We start from the raw sequence: 24972 nt of genomic DNA, 5'->3' as shown, positions 1-24972 counted from the left end.
TCAGGGCTGTAGGCATGGTACAGGAGAATGCAGTGCTGCGGGCATGGTACTGGAGAATGCAGGGCTGTGAGCATGGTACAGAAGAATGCAGGGCTGTAGGCATGGTACAGGAGAATGCAGGGCTGGGGGCATGGTACAGAAGAATGTGGGGCTGCGGGCATGGTACAGAAGAATGCGGGGCTGTGGGCATGGTACAGGAGAATGCAGGGCTGCGGGCATGGTACAGGAGAATGCGGGGCTGTGGGCATGGTACAGGAGAATGCAGGGCTGCGGGCATGGTACAGGAGAATGCAGTGCTGCGGGCATGGTACAGGAGAATGCAAGGCTGCGGGCATGGTAGAGGAGAATGCAAGGCTGCGGGCATGGTACAGAAGAATGCGGGGCTGTGGGCATGGTACAGGAGAATGCGGTGCTGCGGGCATGGTACAGGAGAATGCGGGTCTGCGGGCATGGTACAGGAGAATGCAGTGCTGCGGGCATGGTACAAGAGAATGTGGGGATGCGGGCATACTACAGGAGATGCAGTGCTGTGGGCATTTACCATGCCCGCAGCACGGCATCTTCTGTAGTATGCCTGCAGCCCCGCATAATGGCAGCTGCAGCCTTCTTCCATCACCACCCACCATGTCTGGACTCCTCATCCCACACTATAGACCATTCCTAGTCCCACCTTCCCTCACCACCTACCATGCCTGCAGCCCCCTTTACTTACCACCCACCAAGCCTGCACCTCCCTTCCCTCACCATCTACCATGTCTGCGCCCTTCTTCCCTTAGCGCCCACCAAGCCTGCAGCTCCCCTCAAAGCTGCACTGCACATATCACTGCTCTTTTTTTTTTTTTCTTTACCTTACCACCACAGCTGGGCCACCCCTTTGCCACCATTTCTGTTCCCCTTCTCTCACCAAGACTGTACATGCTTTCCTCTGCTCTCACTCTATATCTCCATGTCCCACAACTTTTGCCCCCCTTTGAGACACAATGCCCTGCAACATTACCTTCCGCCTGCTCTCACAACTGTTCCTGCAAATTCCCCCTCCACCACCCTTCCCAACCACACACACTGATACTTTCACTACCCCAACCTTGATAATTCTGGAACAAATACACTTTTGCTACTTGCCACATAAAATGTAAAAAAACAAAAAAAAAAATCTAGGTGACCTTTAGGTGTGGAAAAATGTTACTTTTGGACCTGATGCCCAACCTGCATTGGCGTGCGTGGGGCTCCCTGAGGTGACTTGGAAGGGCACAGCCGTACAGGCCTAACACTGCCCGCCCGGCGCCCATTAATAATCCCCCCACAAGCATAGGAAGGACATGCAAACGCCATGCAGACAGTGTCCTGACCAAGTATCGAACTATGGATTCCAGTGCCGCAAGGCAGAAGTAATATAAATAGCTACATTCTCCATCATTTAATATTGTTTATAAAATAATATTTTTCCTAAAAAAAAAAAAAAAAAAAGTTTAGAAAATATAGAAAGTGAGACATGCAAAAAACAATAAGGAAATAATTTCTTGCATTTGAGTAAAGAGCCAGGAATCAGTGATGGGTAAGTGACTAGAGAAGTGTATGTCAGGGGCAGCTGGCAGCAAGTGTAATGGAGTAGCCTGGGAACAGCTGGCAGGAGGTGCAGTTGGCAGTATATGCATTGAAGCTAAAAGGTAGGTACAATTAGCAGTAGGCACATTATTGAGGAACATCTGGGGTACAGTTGGAAGTAGGTGCAGTGATGGTGAAAGGGGGGGTACAACTGGCAGGTCAGAAAGACCATGAGATCAGTAAGTCAGAGGCACACAGAACAGTAGGTGCAGTGATGGGTAGGCTGGAGATATGGTAGTGTGGCTGTGTGGAGCAGTCTCACTTACCTCTTTCTAAGGCGCCTTAGGATTTAAAAATGGCGCCGCCCGGCGCCAACACATCTGCGGCCGGCCTGACAAGCACACTGCGCATGTGCCGCCGCTGCTCGGGAAAGCCCGTACATGTTTGGCTAATCACGGAAATAGCCGAACGTTTACGGGCTTTCCCGGGCGGCGGCGGCGGCACATGCGCAGTGTGCATGTCAGGCCGGCCGCGGACCTTTTTTTTTGCGCAAAAGCCGAAGAAGAGAAGTGGCGGCCCCTCTCTAAGTGCCGCCTTGGTCCCATGGTCCCACCGGGACCCATGGTAGGGCTGGCCCTGCATCCATATGTATATAGTGCCAGGGGTAGCAGAGTACAGGAAAATTATGCTCCATACACACATGACTTTTATTTTATTTTTTTACTCACTGTTCTCTTCTCCCGAGTCCCGACCACTTCCTCACCGCAGCAGCTTGAGAGGTGCACTGCTTTCATGGTGGAGCCGTGGATCTGCTCTGCACCTGCTGGCTGTCCCCAATTCTGGATTGAATTTCCCAGACAATTTACCAGTTCCTCTCTTCTCTTGTGCAGCGGCCCCACAGTAAAAGATGTATGGAGGGAGGGGCCGGTCCGGAGGTGGGTGGGGCCAGTAATCGGTGGAGGACAAAGTTGTTCAGCAGCCCCACAATAGAAGACGGATGGAGGGAGGAGCCGGTCCGGAGGTGGGTGGGGCCAGTAATCGGCGGCGGCGGCGCGGAGGACAAAGTTGTGCAGCGGCCCCACAATAGAAGATAGGTGGAGGGAGGAGTCGGTTCGGAGGTGGGTGGGGCCAGTAATCGGCGGCGGCGCGGAGGACAAAGTTGTGCAGCAGCCCCACAATAGAAGATAGATGGAGGGAGGAGCCGGTCCGGAGGTGGGTGGGGCCAGTAATCGGCGGCGGCGCGGAGGACAAGGAAGAATAGATCCTCCTCCGCCTCGCATCGGTCTTCTCCACTCAGCCTCGCTTACGTCCTCTGGAGTGGAGAGAGAGAGAGACCGTGACGTCACTGGTTGCTAGACGCCAGGCGGCTGGTGATCTAGCAACCCGGTCTCTGGAGCATTCGCCGGCCAGCCAGTGTGAGTTCACTCCTCACTGATGTACAATGAAAATAATGCATACGCAGCATACCATACTGAGTCTGACTGACCGGCCTTTTCTGGGGGGGATCAGAGCAGCCCGGGGGGAAATTGCCACCCTGCCCCCCGGCCCAGCCCGCCCCTGGAGACAGCCATCACCCTCCTCCCGGGACTCTGCTTCCCACCAAAGACACCCTGTCATGTGCTCCCCTCAGACTTATCTCCCATCCCAGGAGGCATTGTGGCATTTTCTGCCCTCTGGGATAGATACAAGCCCTGATGTGCTATTGGTCAGGTTTCCTCCACTGTCCAATGAGAGCCCTCATTGAAAACAGTGGAGAGACTCCCCAAGCTTAACAGGCACACCCGAGAACACATGACAGCCTAGCTGAACAATTAAAGCCCCCCTGATAAGCAGACGGGGCCACACATTTGCTTTTCCTAGCACCCACCTAGGAGGGTGCTACAACTACATTATCCATCTAAATATACAATCTTTAGATTGGTGCACACTCCTAGTTGTCAGACTGCACTCTCTATGAGCCAAAGGAAAAAAAAAGTACAAATAAAAGAAAATCCACTAGCTGGATGGCTGCTGCACTTCTTTAAAGAAGATATTGAATGCCTCTATGAATTGTAAATAAAAAGAGAAAAGAAGGTGCGGCCATCTAAGTGTATCAATTTAATAAGTAAAAATATACAAAATGTAAATAGATTGCACTCACAGAGGTAGAATGGTACTGGCAGATAAAACTTCTTGTGCCAGTTGGTGTGTGTTGGCTGGGAGGTCCAGGGAGAGGAGATGAAATTGTCATGTATCACCAGCAAAGGAGCAGGGACATGAGTAGATGATACTCCTCTGCTGCCACTTCAACCAATGTCGCCTCTCCATAGAGATCCATACATAGACTACTGAAGCTGCATTCATTGGTTGATGTCAAGTTTACATTGGAGACTCAGAGAAGTGTCTTTTTATCCCCATGTTGACCACCTGTTTCCCCACAACAGGAAGGAAGCATAACCTGCAACTGTACTATAAAAGTCAAGTAAACATTTCTCATTATTTCTTATTTTCCTGTGTTGGGTTATTTTGGTTCAGGAGGAATGGGGCATGAAAGGTAACACTTAACTGTTTTTTTTTTTTTACTGTTAGAGGTCTATGTGTGAGTTATTCATTTGGGGGTTATTTTACTTGTCCAGGTTAAAAAATAGTTTTCTGGTACTACTTTGAACTCTGATAAAATATGTCCTTAAGTACCGGCTCACACATATGCCATGTCAGACAGGGCATGTGATTCGCAGTGCACTGCTCTGAAAATCACATGCAATGTCTGTGTGTTGCGAATTCAGACGTACAAATTGTATGGCTGAATTTGCATCACATTCGGACCAAAGTCACACAGGACCCTTTTTTTTGTCCTCATCAGAATCGGATTGCATGGGTGTTCACACCTATGCGATCCAATTCATGTCTGAATTGACAGTTCACACTGTGACATGCAAACTGATCTGGGGGTGTCCTTAACGTTGTATTGACACCCCCAGCGATTCGCATATGGCAGTGTGAACTGCCTGCAACTTGAGTGCAATGCGGGGGAACCCGCAGTGGATTCGCAGTTTCCCGCATCGCATATGTGTGAGCCGGCACTCAAAGGGTTTGCATATGCTGTGTTGAGCTCCTACAAAGCAAGAGACTGCTCACTGTAGACTTTTTGGAAAAGGTAGATAGTTCTGAAACTAGCTGATCTCCACGTATTTGAGATAGAAGAATTAAGATATTATTTACTTGATCAAGACTATTGGTACCAGGGGCAAACTGACCATTCGGGCATGTCGGGCGCTGCCCAAGAGCCCGGGGCCACTAGGGGGCCCGTCCCTGACTGTTAAACATCCGGAGCAGACACATGGTTAGAGAGCTCTGCTGCCTGTCAGTATATTCTACCTGATTTGCAGGTTTCCCGGGCAGCTTCACATTGCTGTCTCCTCTCTCCCTCAAGCACTACTACTAGAAGAACCGTAAGTACACACACAGCTCTCACGCTGACCTGGCCTGTCACTCTCTTCCAGCCCTGCAGCCGCAGCACAGATATCTCTGTGATCCTTCCCACGCGCTCCCTCCTCTTCTCTCTGTGCCTGATGATGAAGGTAAAGTCAGCTCCTGTCAGCTATTGTCTCTTCTGGTCTCCCGACACTGCACGGTGCCTCTGTGATCCTTCCCGGGCTCCCCCCTGCTCTTCTCTGGCTTGAAAACAGAGGCCACTGCACTGGCTTCTTACCAGCATTCCAGCCTGCACACCTCCTGACCCTGCATTCTCTGCTAGCCTTGTGCTGTGAATCTCCCTGAGCTCCCTCAAATACCACAATAGGAGAGGGGACACATTAAGAGAACCTGTCTTGTTCAGCAGTAGCCTGGCCTGCCATTACAAATACTGTCCCTGCTACCCGCACTCTGCTGCACCTGCAATTTCTGCAGGCAAAACAAAAGGGAAGCAAACACAAATACATGTGGCTCCCTTGCTGGCCTGGCCACCTAGTACCCACAACTCACAAGTAGCTGGCAGTGAAACACTTTAGAAAAACAAAATCCTTCTCGGTTACTCTGTGCATGCACAGTCTGGAAACAGCTGATTAGAGAACTGATGGGCTTAGCCTCAGATCAGGCAGTGGGATGTGGCTTAACCACTTAAAGCGGAGTTCCACTCAAAAGTGGAACTCTGCTGATCTGCTTCCCCCCCCCTCCGGTGCCCCATTTGGCACCTTTCAGGGGGGAGGGGGGAACAGGTACCTGTTTTTGACAGGTACTCTTCTCCACTTCCTGGGAGACAGTGCCGCGACGCCGTCCCTCGGAAGTTCGGCCCCCTCCTTTTTCCTCCACCGCTGGGCCAATTACAAAGAGCAGCGCACTTTGCACATGCGCATTAGGGAACCAGCAGTGAAGCCGAAAGGCTTCACTCCTGGGTTCCCTTACTCTGGATAGCGGCGGCGGCACCCGAGAGCCGATAAGTAAATCGGCATTGGGTGCCGACATCGCGGGCTCCCTGGACAGGTAAGTTCTACTATTTTTTTAGCTGCTGACTTTTAATTTTTTTAAGGGGGCGGAACTCCGCTTTAAGGACTGCATCGGTTGTACCCCCTAATGACCAGGTCATTTTTTGCAATATGGCACTGCGTTACTTTAACTGACAATTGTGCGGTCGTGCGACGCTGTACCCAAATAAAATGTATCTCTTTTTTTCCCCCACAAATAGAGCTTTCTTTTGTTGGTATTTGATGACTTATGTGGTTTTTATTTTTTTGCACTAAAAACAAAAAATAAATAAAACTTACTCTCTGCTATAAAACATTCCCAATAAAACAAAATTTAAAAATCATTTTTTTTTCATCATTTTAGGCCAATTTGTATTCTGCAACATATGTTTGGTTAAAAAAAAAAGTGTATTTTGATTGGTTTGCCCAAAAGTTGTTGCGTCTACAAACTAGGGGAAAGATTTACGTCATTTTAATTTTTTTTACTAGTAATGGCGGCGATCTGGAATTTTTAGCATGACTGCGACATTGCGGCGGACAGATCAGACACCTAACTGACATTTTTTGGCACTTTTTGGGGGGACCAGTGACATTACTACAGTAATCAGTGCTAAAAATATACACTGTTACTGTAATAATGACACTGGTAGGGAAGGGATTAACACCAGGGACGGTCAAAGGGTTAAATCTGTCCCTAGGGGGTGCTTTCTAGCTCTGTGGGGGGGGGACTTGCTCGATGAACATAGAAACCTGTATTTCTAAATAGGAGGATCCCTGTGTTCATCACTGACAGAACAGTGGTGTGTCATGTTTACTTAGGAAGACCGCCGTTCTGTCTCCATGGGGAGCGATCGCAGGCACCTGGCAGACATTGCGTCCGCCGAACCCGCTAATTCGCTCCCTTTCTAGCCGGGGTCGGTGCGTGCGCACGCCTCCCTTAACTGCTACACAAAACGACTTACAGGTACGTCGTTAGGCGTAACAGAGCCAACCTGCCCCCCTATAAATACAGTGGTGGTTGGCAAGCGGTAAACTCACATACACACATTCCCGCCACACAAGTAGAGACCAAGCTCGGCAGTTCACTAATCGGCTGGCTCCAGACTGTGCATGCATTGTTCAGAATCACAGACAAGGATTTGTTTTTCTAAAGTTTTTTTTATCAGCAGCCGCTCATGAGTTTTGACCAGGCCAGGAGGTACTAAGCCACTTGTCAACCTAACTATGGTATCCGTTTATGAAACTGTGATTTTTTTTTCTCATTTCACTTCTCAGCAGTTCTCAGAGGAAAATAATCACCTCTGGCACCCTGTTTAGAAAGTCGAGAACTTCACTTCTCACAGGGTGAACAGAGGAGAAGTGTTTCCTCGGAGAACGGCCAAGATCTGTGTAGAAGTGAATGGGCCACCTGTAATCTCGTGAGACAAAGTGAGATTACAGTACGAGAAAATCACTGGTGCCTGTTTTTTAAGCAGTGATAGATTATCACTGCTGAGTACACATGCATTCGACCCCCACTAATGTTAATAAAATAATTAGTCCCCCTACATAAATATACATATATACTGTATACACACACACACATACATATTTTAAATATATATACACACATTAAATATATATATACATAAATATGGCAGGGAGACATGTTTACTGTGTTGTGGGGTCTGATCAAGGAAGAAGGATGTCGATAATCTTCCTTCTTCCCCCTCAGTTCTCCCCCGATTTGGTCTTCTCTCCCCGATTCACCACCTCCAGATTGGTGAATCTGGGAGTGTTAATTCTGGCACAGATCGCCAGTGAAGTGCGGAGATCACAGCTTTATAACCTGGCTGTTTCTGTGTCAGTCAATGATAGATTCTCTGTGATCTTCAGAGAACATGTTCTCCCCCGATCATCTCTGTTTCATAAACCAATAATGATCCGAGATGAGCTGTGATCAGCAGGATCACTGCTCATCTCAGTTTCATAAACAGACACCTTTAGCCCAATGACAGCTACAGCACGGACGGACAGTTCTGGGAGGCTGTCATATGACGTCCTCCCATGACCACACCCACGACACTCTGTGACCGCAGTGTCTTCCGGATACTACTGATCACAGATTGAGGTAAAGAGCGAATCAGCGGCTTTTACCTAATGATCAACTGTGTCCAATCGCAGCTGACCACAATGTAAATAGAAGCTGGTTATCAGCTTTTCTTTCCTCATGCTGACAGAGTAAGAGAAGGGAGAAGAAAACTGATAACCGGCTTTTGTAAAAGGGACATCTACATTGATAATCAGGGCACTGATCATCAGTGAAGTCCCAACAGTGCCCACCAGTGCTTGCAATCTGTGCCAACTACCAGTGCCCATCAGTGCAGCCTATCACTGTAGCCCCATTAGCGCACAAAAGTGAAGGAGAAAAATTACCCATTTGCTAAATTTTATAACAAAATATGAAAACGTTTTTTTTTTCTTTTAGTTTTCTGCTTTTTTTTGTTTATTTAGCAAGAAATGAAAACCCCAGTGGTGATTAAATACCACCAAAATAAAGCTCTATTTGTGTGGGAAAAAAGAATAAAAATTATGTTTGGGTGAAGTGTTGCATAGCCACGCAATTGTCACTCAAAGTGCAACAGTGCTGAAAGCTGAAAATTGGGCTCAGCAATAGGGATGATCGAACGGTTCGGGTCCACCATCAGTTCGGCCCGAACATTGGGTGTTCGAGGTTCGGCCGAATTTAGAACTTTTTGCCCAAAAAGTTCGGAATTCGGCAACCAGAACCGACCAAAATGCAATGCTTCAGGAAATGGGCTTTAAAAGCCCGTGATTGGACCAGAACCATTAACAAAAGCCAATTGAGGGGGCAGTAGAATGCTAGGAATGTGTTTGGAGTGACTAGGGGGTCCCTAGACCAATCATTAGTGAATACGCCCCCCAGTATATAAGATAGCCCCCGCCATATTCCTAGCATTGTTATACTGGACATGGAAGAGAGTGGAAGCAGTTCTGTTAATTTTACTTTAAAAGTGTCATTTAGCATTTATTAGTGTGAGGAAAGGGATATCTAGTGTAGTTAGAGTGCTCCTTTACACTTAAGTTAGCTTCAAAAATTTTGTTTCTGTAGGGAAAGTGTTAAGTGTAAGGGGACCGTAGTGTAGTGTAGGGTTAACTGACAGTGACTGCTATGGAAGGGTGACAAAACCCTTCCATAGCAGGGTGACCGCTATAGAGAAATGATCATTTCTCTGAGTTGCTTCCGGACAGGAATATGGCTTCTCACCAGCAAGCATTTTTCATACTGCAGGGGTTGCCACTGCCAGTGCTTTTTTGAGGACATGTTTAATGTCAGACATGACATCTGAACATGTGTATAGGGGGTATATATACACATATATGTCTGTATATATACCCCTAGACATATATAGGTGTGATAGTAGCAGAAATATATGCTTGCGCTAATGAAATCATTTACAGTAATATATTTCTGCTACTATCACACCTATATATGGCTAGGTGTCTATATACATATAATTATGTGTGTATATATACCACTATACACAAGTTCAGATGTTTTGCCTGCCTCAAAAGAACCCAAAAAAATGCCAAAAAAAAACTAGCGTCAAAAAAAAAAATGCCCAGGTGTGTTTTTGCTGGCATTTTTTGGGGGGTTTTGGAGGCAGGCAAAACATCTGAACTTGTGTATAGTGGTGTATATACACACATACATATATTTATATACACACCTAGACATATATAGGTGTGATAGTAGCAGAAATATATGCTTGCGCTAATGAAATCATTTACAGTAATATATTTCTGCTACTATCACACCTATATATGGCTAGGTGTCTATATACATATAATTATGTGTGTATATATACCACTATACACAAGTTCAGATGTTTTGCCTGCCTCAAAAGAACCCAAAAAATGCCAAAAAAACGCTAGCGTCAAAAAAAAAAAGCCCAGGTGTGTTTTTGCTGGCATTTTTTGGGGGGTTTTGGAGGCAGGCAAAACATCTGAACTTGTGTATAGTGGTGTATATACACACATACATATATTTATATACACACCTAGACATATATAGGTGTGATAGTAGCAGAAATATATGCTTGCGCTAATGAAATCATTTACAGTAATATATTTCTGCTACTATCACACCTATATATGGCTAGGTGTCTATATATATATAATTATGTGTGTATATATACCACTATACACAAGTTCAGATGTTTTGCCTGCCTCAAAAGAACCCCAAAAAATGCCAAAAAAAACGCTAGTGTCAAAAAAAAAATCCCCAGGTGTGTTTTTACTGGCATTTTTTGGGGGTTTTTGGAGGCAGGCAAAACATCTGAACTTGTGCACAGTACCACTATACACAAGTTCAGATGTTTTTCCTGACTGCAAAGAACCCAAAAAAATGCCTGCTATTAAACCGGCAAGGTGTGAAAACCGAGAAGAGAAGCCAACCCCCTGAGCTGAAAGTGTTCTAATACAAACAATCCTTTTTTTTTATGGTTCTGGACATGCTACAGAGCTGAAACTTCAAAGGTACACCTTTTAGACCCCCCAGATACCAAATCACACAAAAAAAGTTCTTAAAAATTGTCATTTTTGATAAAAAAAAGCCAATTATTGAAAAAATAAAAAAAAAAAGAGATTTTTTGATTTTTGGATTTCAGATGTGATAGTAGCAGAAATATATTACTGTAAATGATTTCATTAGCGCAAGCATATATTTCTGCTACTATCACACCTATATATGTCTAGGTGTGTATATAAATATATGTATGTGTGTATATACACCACTATACACAAGTTCAGATGTTTTGCCTGCCTCAAAAGAACCCCAAAAAATGCCAAAAAAAACGCCAGCGTCAAAAAAAAATGCCCAGGTGTGTTTTTGCTGGCATTTTTTGGGGGTTTTTGGAGGCAGGCAAAACATCAGAACTTGTGCACAGTACCACTATACACAAGTTCAGATGTTTTTCCTGACTGCAAAGAACCCAAAAAAATGCCTGCTATTAAACCGGCAAGGTGTGAAAACCAAGAAGAGAAGCCAACCCCCTGAGCTGAAAGTGTTTTAATACAAACAAACCTTTTTTTATGGTTCTGGACGTGCTACAGAGCTGAAACTTCACATGTACACCTTTTAGACCCCCCAGATACGAAATCCAAAGTAAAAATCAAAAAATCTCTTTTTTTTTTTCAATAATTGGCTTTTTTATCAAAAATGAAAATTTTTAAGAACTTTTTTTTTGTGTGATTAATAGTTAATGGGGCATGACCCAGAACCCTAGGGACTTTTTAGGGGCATTTATTGGGTTTTAGGGCTTAAAAATGGTGTTTTTTGATTACCGAAGTTCGGGTCCCATTGATTTCAATGGGGTTCTGAAATCCGGGCCGAACTTTCGGGAAGTTCGGATGTTCTGGCCGAACCGAACTTTTCAAAAGTTCGATCATCCCTACTCAGCAAGTGCACAGTAGGCAAGTGGTTAAATAGGGGCACCCTGGAGGAGCAGAACATAAGGGGCACTCTACAGGAGGATGTAAGGGGGCAATCTGCAGGTACTAACTCTTCCAGAGTTTCATTTAGTGCTTCTAGAGTGCCCCCTTATTTCCTCCAGAGTACACCCTTAGTACAGTATTACTAAGGGGGCACTTTGGAGGATGTAAGGGGGCACTATGGAGGATGTAAGGGGAAGTCTGTAGGTTATAACTTTCAGAGTGTTCCCTCTTTTCCTCTCTCATCACCAGCAGCCACAGGTATTTGTGTTTCTTATGCTTCAGTTCATGAATGGGCCTCTGTCTCCTGTTTATTCATCCGCAGTGCAGCTAAGGCTACAAGGGAGAGAAAGGGACTGGGGATGTGTCATTAGTGCCTTTCTCTGTCTCAAAAATTAGACTTCAGCGGTCCCTGGCACAGAGCGCCCTCACGGCTCTCACTGAGGATCGTGAGGGCCTCCAAGCCGAATTGGACAGGAGGACTTGCAGGAGCTTTCTCTTATCGCAGAATCTTTTCTACGAATACGGCAACAAAAGTGTCCGTCTTCTCGCTCGGGCCTTGCACGCTAGGAAAGCCAAAACGGTGGTTCACCACCTCCGCTCCCCTTCTGGGGCGAAGGTGACGAACAACCGAGATATTGCGGGTGAATTTGAACGCTTCTACTGTCAGCTGTATAACCTGCCAAAGGCGGACTCATCATCCTCCCCAAATCCAGCTGCCAGACCCCGCGTTCTCGCAGATTTTCTTGCCCAGAACCTGCCTCAAGCGGTTTCCCAGGATTTTAGCTCCACTCTGGATGCCCCTATTTCTCCACTTGAATGGGCTACTGCCCTTAAGCAAATGAAACCCAACAAAAGTCCCGGACCCGATGGTCTCCCGGTCGCGTATTATAAGTCTTTCTCCGATGTCTTTTCCCCCTCTTTCTTGACGGCGTTCAACTCCCTCTCCCCGGAAACCTCACTGCCCCCCTGCATGCTTGAGGCCCACATTGTAGTCATACCTAAGGAAGGGAAGGACTCCTCCTCCCCTTCCAGCTACCGACCGATATCACTGCTGAATGTGGACGTGAAGCTCTTTGCCAAAGTCTTGGCGAACAGGCTTCTCCCACTCCTCTCCAAGGGTATTCATCCGGACCAGGTGGGCTTTATCCCTGGCCGAGAGGCCAGAGATAATACCATCAAAGCGATCAACCTTCACCATGCCCTCTGCACGACCAAACAACGTGGTTTCTTCCTATCACTGGATGCGGAGAAGCCATTCGACAGGGTCTCTTGGGACTACATGGAGGCGACCCCGACGGCATGGGGCCTTGGTCGTCGTATTCTCAATCTCATTATGTCCCTCTATACGAAACCGCGGGCCCGTGTTCGGGTTAACGATACCCTGTCGGATGCCTTCCCCATCGGTAATGGGACCAGACAGGGGTGCCCTTTATCCCCAATCCTCTTTGTACTCACCCTGGAGCCCTTCCTCAATAGCATCAGGAATAATGTAACCATTCGCGGTGTGCGTTTCGCGGGGGCAGAATATAAGGTGGCCGCCTACGCGGACGACCTCCTCTTATTCCTTACGAAACCCGTTACCTCCCTCCCCGCGGTTATGAAGGAATTCCGACAATTTACTCTTTTGTCCAATCTCAAAATAAATTTTTCAAAATCCTTCGCCTTGAATGTGACACTACCCTCATCAGCCGTACAACACTGTTGGGACAACTTCCCCTTCGTCTGGCAAAGCGACTCGCTCACGTATTTGGGGATTCAGCTCCCCTCCGACCTTCGCCGTCTGTTTGCTCGCAACTTCCCCCCGATTCTTACCCAAATTAAGACCGACTTGTCCGCCTGGACCAAGCTCCCGATATCTTGGTTCGGGCGAGCGGCGGTTCTCAAGATAAACATCCTGCCCAGGATACTCTATGTCCTTCAGACCATTCCGGTGTCTATCCCGAAACCGTTTTTCCGCACCTACAAACAATTGACGACGGAATTCCTCTGGCAACACAAGCGACCTCGCATTCACTATGATCTTTTGTCCTTACCTAAACATAAAGGGGGCATCGGGCTCCCCGACATCCGCAACTACCACATTGCCTGTCATCTCACCAGAATCGTTGACTGGAATGTCCATAAAACCTTTAAAGATTGGGTCACCATCGAAGACGGTTTTACTTCTCTCGACCTATCATCGATTCCGTGGATCAAGACGTCCTTGGTTCCAACTGAACTGCAGCAGCATCCTTTAATCAGTTCGACGCTCTGTACCTTTAGACGGGCGTGTAAAACGACGGCGATTTCGGCGCCTTTGGGCCCTATGACCCCAATCAGACTAAACCCTGATTTCCCTCCGGGAATGACCCGCACTTACCTTGCGGATCATTGGCCTGCTGCTCATTTGCATATTCACCACATCAGTGATGGCAGGCAGCTCTACCCGGTCGCCTCTATTGCTCGGAAGACCAACTGCCCCCCTATCCCGCCTTGGGCCTTTCTTCTCCTGAGCCACTTTGTTTCGTCCTTCACTCGCAGATTTCCTTGTACGGACTCTCCATCCCCATTTGATGATCTTTGCCAACAAGAGGGCCCTCTTCGCAAACTTGTTTCGATTACTCATTCTCTTCTCTTTTCGCAATCCGGTCAAGCCGTGCGTAAACGGTGCACCGCCTGGGAAGAGGAACTATCCTGCTCGCTCTCGGAAGAAGACTGGGAACAAATCTTTATCAAAAATCACAAGTGCTCCCGGAATGTGTCTACTCAAGACAATGGATACAAACTTGTATCCCGGTGGTATCGTACCCCGACGCTTTTACACAAAATTTTCCCTTCTGCCCCCCCCACTTGTTGGAGATGCTCCTCTGCTGCTGGATCCCTTCTCCATATTTTCTGGTCTTGCCCGAAGTTGTCCTCCTTCTGGCGGGAAGTGCACAGAATAACCACACGGGTTACCACATATGCCTTGGAATTAACACCGGCTCAATTCCTTCTACATCATACTCCTGCCTCACACGCTTCTTACACAAAATCATTGGCGGTCCACATGCTCAACGCGGCCAGGCAATGTATCCCAGTGTTTTGGAAATCCCCGCTGCCCCCGACAACCAAACAATGGCTCCGCAGGGTGTCCAATATAGCGGAGATGGAAGAACTCATTCATATAGCCCATGACACTCCTGCCAAATATCACAAGAAATGGGCATGCTGGCTGCACTTTATCAGCACCCCAGAATTTTCCACGCTCAGCCGTTGATTGCATTGCCATTTGCTGCTGGCCCTTTCCTGTTAATGGCCTCTCTTGCTACCACTTGCCCTGCCTGTGATTACTTCTCCTCCCCCCCCCCCCACCCTGGTGTCGTGGTGTGTATTCGTTTAGTGTGTGTCTGCTGGCCCTCCCACCCCCCCTTTTTTTTTTTCTTTTTCCTCCCCCTACCCCTCCCTCCAGTCCCCTTCCTCCTACCCACTCCCTGTCATGCGATACCCTCCCTCCCTTGTCCTATATGCTCTCTGCTGATTGGCTAAGCCAATTAGCGAGCACTCCCCACGCCTTCTGCGAACGCCTTGCCACATTGTACCTTGTAGCTCCATTCCCCCCTCCCACCTAATCCCCCTCATGAGTGTGTTTGTCCCATCCTGTATAGAGGGAGGACGTTGAGTTTGGTCCTTTCTATAAGAGACACTTGCTTCTAGTAGCTCCTTATGGCCTTCTCCGAAGTGCCTTCACATGCCCAGCCTGTGTCCCTTGCTATGCCCTACTCCGTTTGGGCAACTTAAGGTGTCTTTTGCTCACTACATTTGTTGAGGAGATTTTCTCCTCGCCTGCTGTTTATAAACTGATATGCATCTATCGTTTTTCTGTATTGCACATTTTGTATCGGAATGTGCTATTTTCAAGGGTATTATGTATTCTCTGTTTTTACATGGCGTTCATTTCATGTAATGCTCTTTACCTATTTTTCAATAAATTGTTTTGAAAAAAAAAAAAAAAATAGACTTCAGGGATCTATGTAGACCCCTGATACTTCATTTAACTAACTATCTAACTAAAATGTCTAATTGGATTAAAAAAAAACACACCCAATATGCAGCATAATTTAGCCACAGCCACTGTGTGCCGCAGCGCTCTATGCACAACGCAGGTCACCATCTCCTTGGTAGGGCCCCCAGTGCATTACTTTGCCCAGGGGCTCATGATGCTGTTAAGGTGGCACTTCCCGTAAGAGGTTTCTGGTCCCTTTATTGGGTCGCCAGCTTTAAGTCTCATGCCACTCTGTATGTCACGGAGCTTGGTGCCCCTCCACACGGCCCTGCCACATTAATGTTGCATCATTGAGATGGCTGCCGAGTGGTGGGCCCCATGATCTCCTAATGCCCGGAGGCCACATGAGTTGTCAGTCCGCCCCTGATTGGTACACAGCCTCATTGCAGTAGTGTATTTTTTTGTGGAAATAGATATAATCAGAAATAAGATGAATAAAGTTTCTCAGCTGGTGAAGAAAGACTGTGATTTAAAGTATAACCACAGGCAACATTTTTTTTGGATGCAGCAGGATTAGAGCACATGTCAGTTTTTATTGTTGTCTGTGCCCTTGTTAAGGAGATTTACCCTCTCTATTTATCATTTATACCATTATCATTTAAAGTGAAAGTAAAGTAAATCCCAAATTTTGGGTTGTCCCCAGAAAAGTTATAGTAGGTAAATATTCAAATGGGGATACTAGTTCTGGTGACCTGGGGGTCCCCAAGGAAGTCCCTTAATTTTCAGGGATTTCCCTGACTTTCTTTTTGGCTATGGGGACGGGAAGTGAAGGGAAATCTATTCAATTGAACATAGATGGTGAAAAAAAAAAATCTTACAGGGGTTATAACCCTCCCTTGCTCTATCCAAAAAAAAAAGTTTTGCCTATAGTTCTACTTCAACTGTGGAACATATGAAATGACTGAAGAAAGTTGCTTAGTATGTTGGGGTGGAGCTTTCTAAATAATTAAAAGTGCCTCTGTTGGAGTGGTGATTAAAGGAGGTGGAAAAGATGCCCTCAGTTATCACAGTAACTGGTGTAAAATTACACAGAGAGCCTATAAGTACAGTCTTGAGAAATGGTGGCCACCAGAAGGTTTATTTCATTTTGGTAATTTTGACTTGCTTATGCAACAGTCTGATTGTGATGAATTTGCATGTTTGACTATTTAGGAAATGATACCTGATAAAAGAAATAGAGTTGTTATTCCACCGATTATAAGTCGTGTGCCTAGAAAATACCATTAGATACTTTTGAGGAGGAAGATGAGAAATGATCTTATGATTTTGGTTTTCCTTATTTGACCCTGAGAGAGGAAGCTTTACAAATAAAGATCCTTTAATCTGTTCCAGTGACCCTTGTATCATCCACTCTTCAGAGACCAATAATTACATTTATACCTCATTAGATGCAGCATCCTGCTTCCCTTTATTACACAACCCCAACTGCACCCCGCCGCCATAAAGGAAAGGATTAAAACTGATGGCTCTTTTGACACACGCATGAACCAATACAGAGTGAGATGTAGATTGTGGAGTCACAAAAGGGAAGCTTGCTTAAATTTGTCAGAGTTTATCCTCATCCATAACAGCACACATAAATTGAAAGGGATTATTAAAAAGCACAGGTGTATGGTACTAATCTACAGGAACAGGGTTTTCCAGTGAGTGACATGCCTCTTTGTGAGATAGTTCTCCCAGAGTAAGAGTAGAAAATTAATATGTCCTCAAATTAGACCTGTTTATGTACCTTGGGAGCCAAACTAAAACAAAGCTGTGATTTCTGATCTTCCAGAAAGTCAATCATGTCCTACAAAATAATTAACATAAATGATGTTACAAAGCAGCCTGCTGCTGCGGAAAGTGTGCTAGTTTCAACTATTCAGTACAGATATCTCTTCTGCAGGTACCTGTTGTGACTTCACTCTGCTCACCTTCAGGTGTGGTTTATATTTCTAATTTAAAAAAAATGGGGGGATTATTAAAGAATAAACCAAAATACCAACTGGTGATTCCAGCCACCACCATGATACCTGCAACACAAATGAAAAGTATTTTACTTATGTGGTAAGGCAAATCATTTCACTAGAGACTGTCTGAGTTGCAAAGGATGAAGTGGAGTGTGTTAACATATAAAGGATGATGAATTTATTTATTCTGACATTGTTACTATTGTTTTAGACCTGGATGCAGAACTTTTTATTATTATGGTCTTTCAATTTCCTGTCTTATAGACACAGTTCTATACACTTTTTACTTACTTCTAGGCTGACATTGTTCCTACCTCTAATCAGAGAGACTCCTTTGCAGGGTAAGTAATGATGTAATTACTGCCAAATTTACTGAAATGGTTATGGTTACAGTGAGTCAGTAGTGTACAATAATGTATTATACGTGACCTGAGTAGGTTCATATCTGCACACTGCTAAAAAAATATGTGTAGCGTTTAACCCATGCATGTGAATATGCGACAAGTGATATCCAACACATAAAAAAAAAATAGTCCTTAAATTCTTAAATAACAGTCCCAATAAATAAGTGCACAAATAAAATATTCAATTCCAATGTCTGAATGTGATTCGTATTGTTGAAAAAAAGGTTATTCTATATGTAGCAGATCCAAAACTGTAGGTGCTGCTCCTTAGAGTGATATTGCAAGAGGGCACACAGGCGATAATGAGAAAAAAGGATTTTGGATGAAAATTAAATTGGTCATCCAAATTAATGGATAGACCTCAGTACGCTTTAAGAGAGTATTGGCAGTATCCACCCAGTCCACCTCTCACCGATGTCAAGCAGGCAGGCACTCAGTAGTATGTGATCAGAAAATTCAGAGATCATATATAAGACAGGATATATGGAAAAAACATAGCATGATACCGTATGGAAAATTGGGAAAAATTAAGAGTGGGAGGTTGCACTCACACATGAGACCCCGTTAATCCAGTTTATCACATATGAATCAGAAGTAGAAAAAGGCACCACAGATCCCAGCAATACGCACACCCATGAATGATCACCAACACTGAACGTCCAAATGCCCTGCTTACCAGATGTATCTGGTCACCCAATCAAGGGATAGACCACAGCAGACTTCTTATACATTCATAGAAGTTCACCAGGTGTGATGATTTGTATCAAGTATGCTGAGACATTCAGAGGGGCTCAATTCCCAAAAGATAAAAGGAAAAGGTACGGACATAGCGTGATACCATTTTTAAAATAAAAGCATTTATTGTAGCAATTGCACTTACATAACATGCTTCAGAGTAGGCATAAATCCCAAATGAATGTATACAGAAAAAACAAATGACAGCGTCAACTTAGGTTGTAGTAGGCCAACTCATGTCTGACTCCATCCAACGCGTTTTGCCATAGGCCCCTGATGACGTCAAGCCTATGACGAAACGCATTGGATGTGCCCCTGACGACGTCAAGCCTATGACGAAATGCATTGGTTGGGCCCCTGATGACGTCAAGCCTATGACGGAACGCGTTGGGTGGAGTCAGACGAATTTATGGACTATTATTTTTTGATGTGTTGGATATCACTTGTCGCATATTCACTTTCTTAATATTATCACGTATACATGCATGGGTTAAGTGCTACACATATTTTTTTACCATTTCTGCAGGATTCTCTATAGATCCATGTGTGCAGCTTCCCTTTTTTGTTTTCACAGACAAACCTTTATAATACTCATTTTTTACACTTGGGTTACACCATTTTTGTTTTTTTAATACCTTTAGCACAGAAATGTGCCCACTCTTTTCATATCTGCACATTGATTTGTTAGTTGTTCTTTTTTTCAGACACCAGATGGGTGACTATCACTGGATGTTCAGGGGCAAATAGGGAAGGTGGGGCAAAGGGATTTCTTTGGTACCGTCATGAGACATCATAATAAGTTTGATGCAGCGGATTATATTATCAAGTGTATTACAAACCTTACTACTACTTGTGTGATGTTGGTTGTTTCTATAATCTGGACTTGGGGACTGCATATCAGCTCATGTATTTCCAGTTATTTTATATTTTATAACATGATATGTTCTTATATATCTTAAATGCAACAATAAATGTGGTTATTTTACATTTTCACCAGCCAGGTCATGTCTCTCATTTAAAGTCCCAACTATTTTCTATTTTCAATTCAACAGGGATGGAGGCACATGGCATGCTTGACCTTGCACCTTATTCAAAGTCCCACATCCCCCCCCCTTGCAATAAGTTAAAATCACAACATTTTATTACACATGATTTGTATCGCAAATCATTTAAAATAAAACACAAAAGCACAAAAAAAGAAAGTAGTAAAATGTTCTCTCTTTAAGGCTGTACTACACCCCAATAATAGGGTCACATTAACCTAGGATGTTAGTCCAGTGAAGAGATGCATATGTAGTTAGTCGGACTCGACATGTTTCGCAGTCGCCCACTTCTTCAGGAGAGAATTTAAGGGAGCAGAGTACTATAACAATAAACAATATAACATCATAATTCCTATAACAACAGTGATTTGTAAAAATTCAATAAAAGAGAGAAGATACATAAATCCACCAATAGCTGCTGAGAAGTGTGGCCACTGGCCAGAAGGACACTTGCAACGGCCAAGTGAGGTCAGCCAGCAGCCAACTTGGAAGCACCTAGGAAATCATCACCAGGTGAGCATGGGAACAAAATGTTGAGCCACAGAAGTTTTCTATATGTATAATATCAATAGTTTAGATGATAACCAAAAACCCTTGTACACGCATGTAACACAGGAGCCTGCGAGAAAACCCCGTCCGGCTGCAGCACGGACGAAAGGGTGACGCGAGTGACGGCACGACACGCCTCCTCTCTGACGCCTTTCCTCTGAAGAGACTTCCACTGAGATAGGAGGAACGGATGGGGTTTTCTCGCAGGCTCCTTCATAACATGCGTGTACAAGACCTATCTCTTGTAAGTGTATTTGCCTATTTGCACACAATAAATCAGGGGTAATGCACTATTTTTGGCCCATTTTGCATTTTTTACATGTGATATTGTGGAGATAATAAGAAGACACACACTTGTATGTCCGTGGAGGTCTGACATCTAGATACAGCCAGCTGATTGTGCCTTGAGGTGTGGAGGATACATTCCCAGTGCTTACTACATTTTCATCCGGTAAGAGGCCCATCAGTGTCTTTCACAAGGGTGATATTGCATGGGAGTTGCTCCTATTTCAACTGGCTAATTTGGATAATTTTTGCACGATTTAACATCTATCTGGTAAAAAGATCAGCCTGTCGGTGGTGGGAATCATTTCACTTGGATGTCACAACGCTTGATTTGATTTTCAGCACTGTTTCTATATTATTTAAGAAGTCGCACGATGGACATCATTTATTTCGTCTTGTTACAATGATGGACATTCATTTTGGACTTTTCACATAATATCTATTGTTTGTTAAGTTCACATTGTTTGCACCTACTTCACATAATTATATGATATATTTTGATGAATTGTTTGGTTCATGACACAAGATCTACATAAATTTAGCGCCTGGTGATGATTGCCTGGGTGCCTCCATGTTGGCTGCTGGCTGACCTCTGGGGTGTTATTCTGGCCACATTTCTCAGCAATTATTAGTGGATTTATGTATCTTCTCTCTTTTATTGAATGCTTTACAAATCACTGGTGTTATCAGAATTATGATGTAATATTCTTTATTGTCATAGTACTCTGCTCCCTTAAATTCACTCCTGAAGAAGGGGGCAACTACGAAACATGTGGAGTCCAATTGACTACATATGCATCTCTTCCCTGGACTAACATCCTTGGTAGATGTGACCCTATTATGGGGTGTAGTAGAGTCTTAAAAAGGGATAATTTTACTACTTTCTTTTTTTGTACTTTTATGTGTTATTTTAAATGCTTTGCAATACAAATCACATGTAATAAAATGTTAACTTATCATAATGTCTCATGACTGTACAAAGAAAATCCATTTGCCCCACCTCTTTCTTTGCTTCAAATAATGGTAAAATAGGATTTGGGTACCTACATATTTTATATTTTTAAACCAACACCTTTTTTCTTGAGCAATCAATTGCATTTTACATGCTTCCATATTCTCATCTTCTAAATCAGCACAGGCTGCAAAGCTTACAGCTTTGTGTGAAGCACTGGAGCTTGCACAAGGAGCCAAAGTAAATCTCTTAAGTGATTTTGCCTATTCTTTATGATAGAAGTAGTCCACAATTTTGCATAACTATGAAAAGAAAGACTTAAAGGTGCAACAGTTACCTAAAAATGTATCCAACATTAGGTAGTAATATGTTTCCATGTATTATGTATTATGCAAATTATTTCATTTCAAAGGGATATGCTCATGCTGACAAAGTAGCTAAAACCATTATCAGTGAAGGACCTGTGCCCCGTTCCTAACTGATCTTTTGGTAGTTTCTACCATTCTATCACATCTACAAGATGCTTCACCCTGTAATAGTAAAGGTACAGTTTGTTTGCAGTTTGGATGCTGGGCAATGGAATAATTGCTCCACTTTACCTTTTCCCTTAACTCTTCTCTTTGAGTCATGGACCATGCTATATCTCAACAGGAGGGAAGAGTAGAATGGTTAAGCAATAGTGGCCTCATGGTTTTCATGATTTTGGAGTTAACAATGTGCTGTTTGCCAGGAACATAACATAGGCAAAGCTGTGAATATTCCATCCAAACATTTGCTTGTTACAGAAGTACCATTTCAGATAGTACAAATAAACTTTTCAGAGATGCCACCCTATGCAAAGTACAGGTGCTAGATTTCTAATAACAATGAAGCTGATATTAGCCCATGAGGACAAGACCCAGCAATTGAAACATGCATTTGGGGGCTCACAGTGAGAAACCCTAGACTAAGTGGGCTATCTGGATTGACAGGATCAGTCCTATTAACTCATTCACCGATATATGTGTATGGGTTTTTTAATTCTTCTTCAAATCCTCTCTTTCATTGATTTTGTGATGGTGTCTTATCTTTTGATTATGTGTCTGCCATTAATATTTACAAGCTGTTTTTATGCATGTACCAATAGGAATCACCTTCTAATCAAATTCATTGTGAGCCTCTAAGTCTTGCCCATCCATCTACTCATGAGATAGTGACCGCTTCTGTGCATGCACCAGAACAATAAATCATTGATGCAATATAACAAAAGAACTCAAGACAATAAGGGGGACTAATAATTTTGAGTTTTTAGGTTGAAAGCAGGAACAATACAGAGCCTCTAGGCATAGCCCGACTTGTGGAAAACAAAAAGTAAAACTCATAGTAAAGATGTTCAGGACATCTGTTTTATCAGTGATCAATCACCTCTTCCTCACAGTACCCACAAAGTATGGAAAGCTTAAACTGATAGGTAGGCACTGCAAGACATTAAGCACATACAACAAGATAACAGATCAGACCTAGTAAGGTAGAAGACTCAGATAGAACCCTTCCCAGGGTTTTCCTGCTCTATAGTAGTGATATTTGACCCCAATAAAATACCCCAAACCTTAATAAAAGGAAGAGGGCATCCCCTATTTAGGCTCTTTGTATAAAGGAATGACTAAATTTACCAATGAGTTCTACATGTTCAAGGTGGGGACAGAGGAAGCTCTCCATTTGAGTATTATTCGTTTACAAGCATAGAATAGGAGCAAACTAAACAGAGTGTGAATGGCTCTAATATAGATATATCATTACCAGCCTAAGGATGCAAAGATCTGCCTTTTGTGGCACAGAGACAGTGGTTTTGTCAGTGATAAACCGTAGGATACTCGACCAGTATACTTGTAGGGAGGGGCAAGAACAGATCATATGTAGATAATTGGCCAGATTTGCCTGGCAATGCCAACAACACGATGGGCAATTTGGATAATATTGTATAGTCTAGATGGCATGAAGTGATACTTAGGAAGTATTTAAACTAAACCAACCTGTCCCTAGAAGAGACCAAGTGGGAGAAAGGATAATCCCAAATGTCCTCCCAATCCTGGTTGTCCAGCTTCACCATTCAGAAAGTACAGAGGCCCTCCAGCCCCCGATGAACAGTCAGCTGAAGGGCCTTGTAAATAGTTGATAGTGGACTTTTAAGAGAATCTTTCCAAAAAGCAATTCTATGTCAGATTGGTAAATGGTGAGAGGGGAGCTCCCAAACTGTGCATTTTAGTCATGGCACAGCTGGAAGAACTGAAAAAGTGGGAGTTGGGCAAAGCAAATTGGGACTGAAGCTGGTAAAATATCTGCAATATGCCATCACCACAGATATGGGTCAAGTAATGGATTCCATGCGTGGCCCACACAGAGGTGTCAGATATGGAGAAAAATTCAAATAAAGAGGGATTCTGCCATAGCGGAGTATTTGGAGAATATTGTCTGGAAGGGTTTACTGCAGCGGGGATTACTGAAGCCCATGCTATAAGAACTGTCTTCATAGAAATCATGAGAGGATGGGGTGCTTTGACACCCCAGAAAAGAGCATTTCGCAAAATTTTCCAGGGCAGCAGCGGAGTTAGAGGTGTCAGAGATGAGGCAATTGTGCGCATGCGAAAGAAATCGTACGGACGATGAGGAGGAAGAGTACCAGCAAGCTCCTTGTCAAATACATCTTTATATTCATGATATTCAGTAGGCAACACTGAATCCGAGGAGGTACAAAGTACCTTAACAGGCACCTTGATGAAAACAGTGCAAATCAAAGGTCAGATTGTGTTTCTGAAGCTAAAACAACAGAGTAGTGTGGGGACGATATATCCTGGAAACAGGTTGACTTCCTGTGAACAACCCCTATCACCATGTCAACCGGAACAGTCCTGTGGGTAACCTTTGCTGGTTGCAGGGGTGTGCCATCAATCGCCTCAATGACTAGTGGAGAAACATGGGGCTGTAAGGGTATTGAATTCACAGCAGCAAACGTACTGTCAATAAAGTAACTGCCTGCACTGGGGTCTACCAATGCCTGAGGAAATTCCACCTAAGATCTGCCCCCGGCAGGACCTGAGGTGCGAGTGTTTCCCGGGCGGGTAGGACAAGATTTCAGGAAATGCTCACCAAGCCACAATACAGGCACCGGCCCTCCCTCCTCCTAAAGGCCCGCTCAGCCTTGGGTACACAGCCAGATGCAACATCCCCAGGAGGCGTGGGAGGTGAGGGAGGAATGGGTGGAGAAGAAAACATAGGAGCCAATTGTAGGAGGCCTTCGCAGGTGTTTTTTAAACGATGGTCTCCCTGAGCCTGGTATCGATCAAAATTAGGAAAGATATGAGAGTTTGAGCTCATCAGGGAGATCCTTGGCCACAATCTCATCCTTCAAAGCATCGGAGAGAGACCATGAGAGAAGGCAACCAGAGTCTCATTATTCCAGCCCTCTTCTGCTGCCAGTGTACAAAATGGACAGGAGCAGCTTAACAGCATAGGCAGAGCGAGAAGGCACATTGAATACCCTATGAAAGGAGGCAACAAAATTTGGGTAA

This window comes from Pelophylax lessonae (assembly GCF_965119305.1).
Source record: "Pelophylax lessonae genome assembly, chromosome: 8".
NCBI classification, from domain to species: Eukaryota; Metazoa; Chordata; class Amphibia; order Anura; family Ranidae; genus Pelophylax; species Pelophylax lessonae.
The sequence above is the reverse complement of the archived record's forward strand: the minus strand, read 5'-3'. Positions refer to the sequence as shown.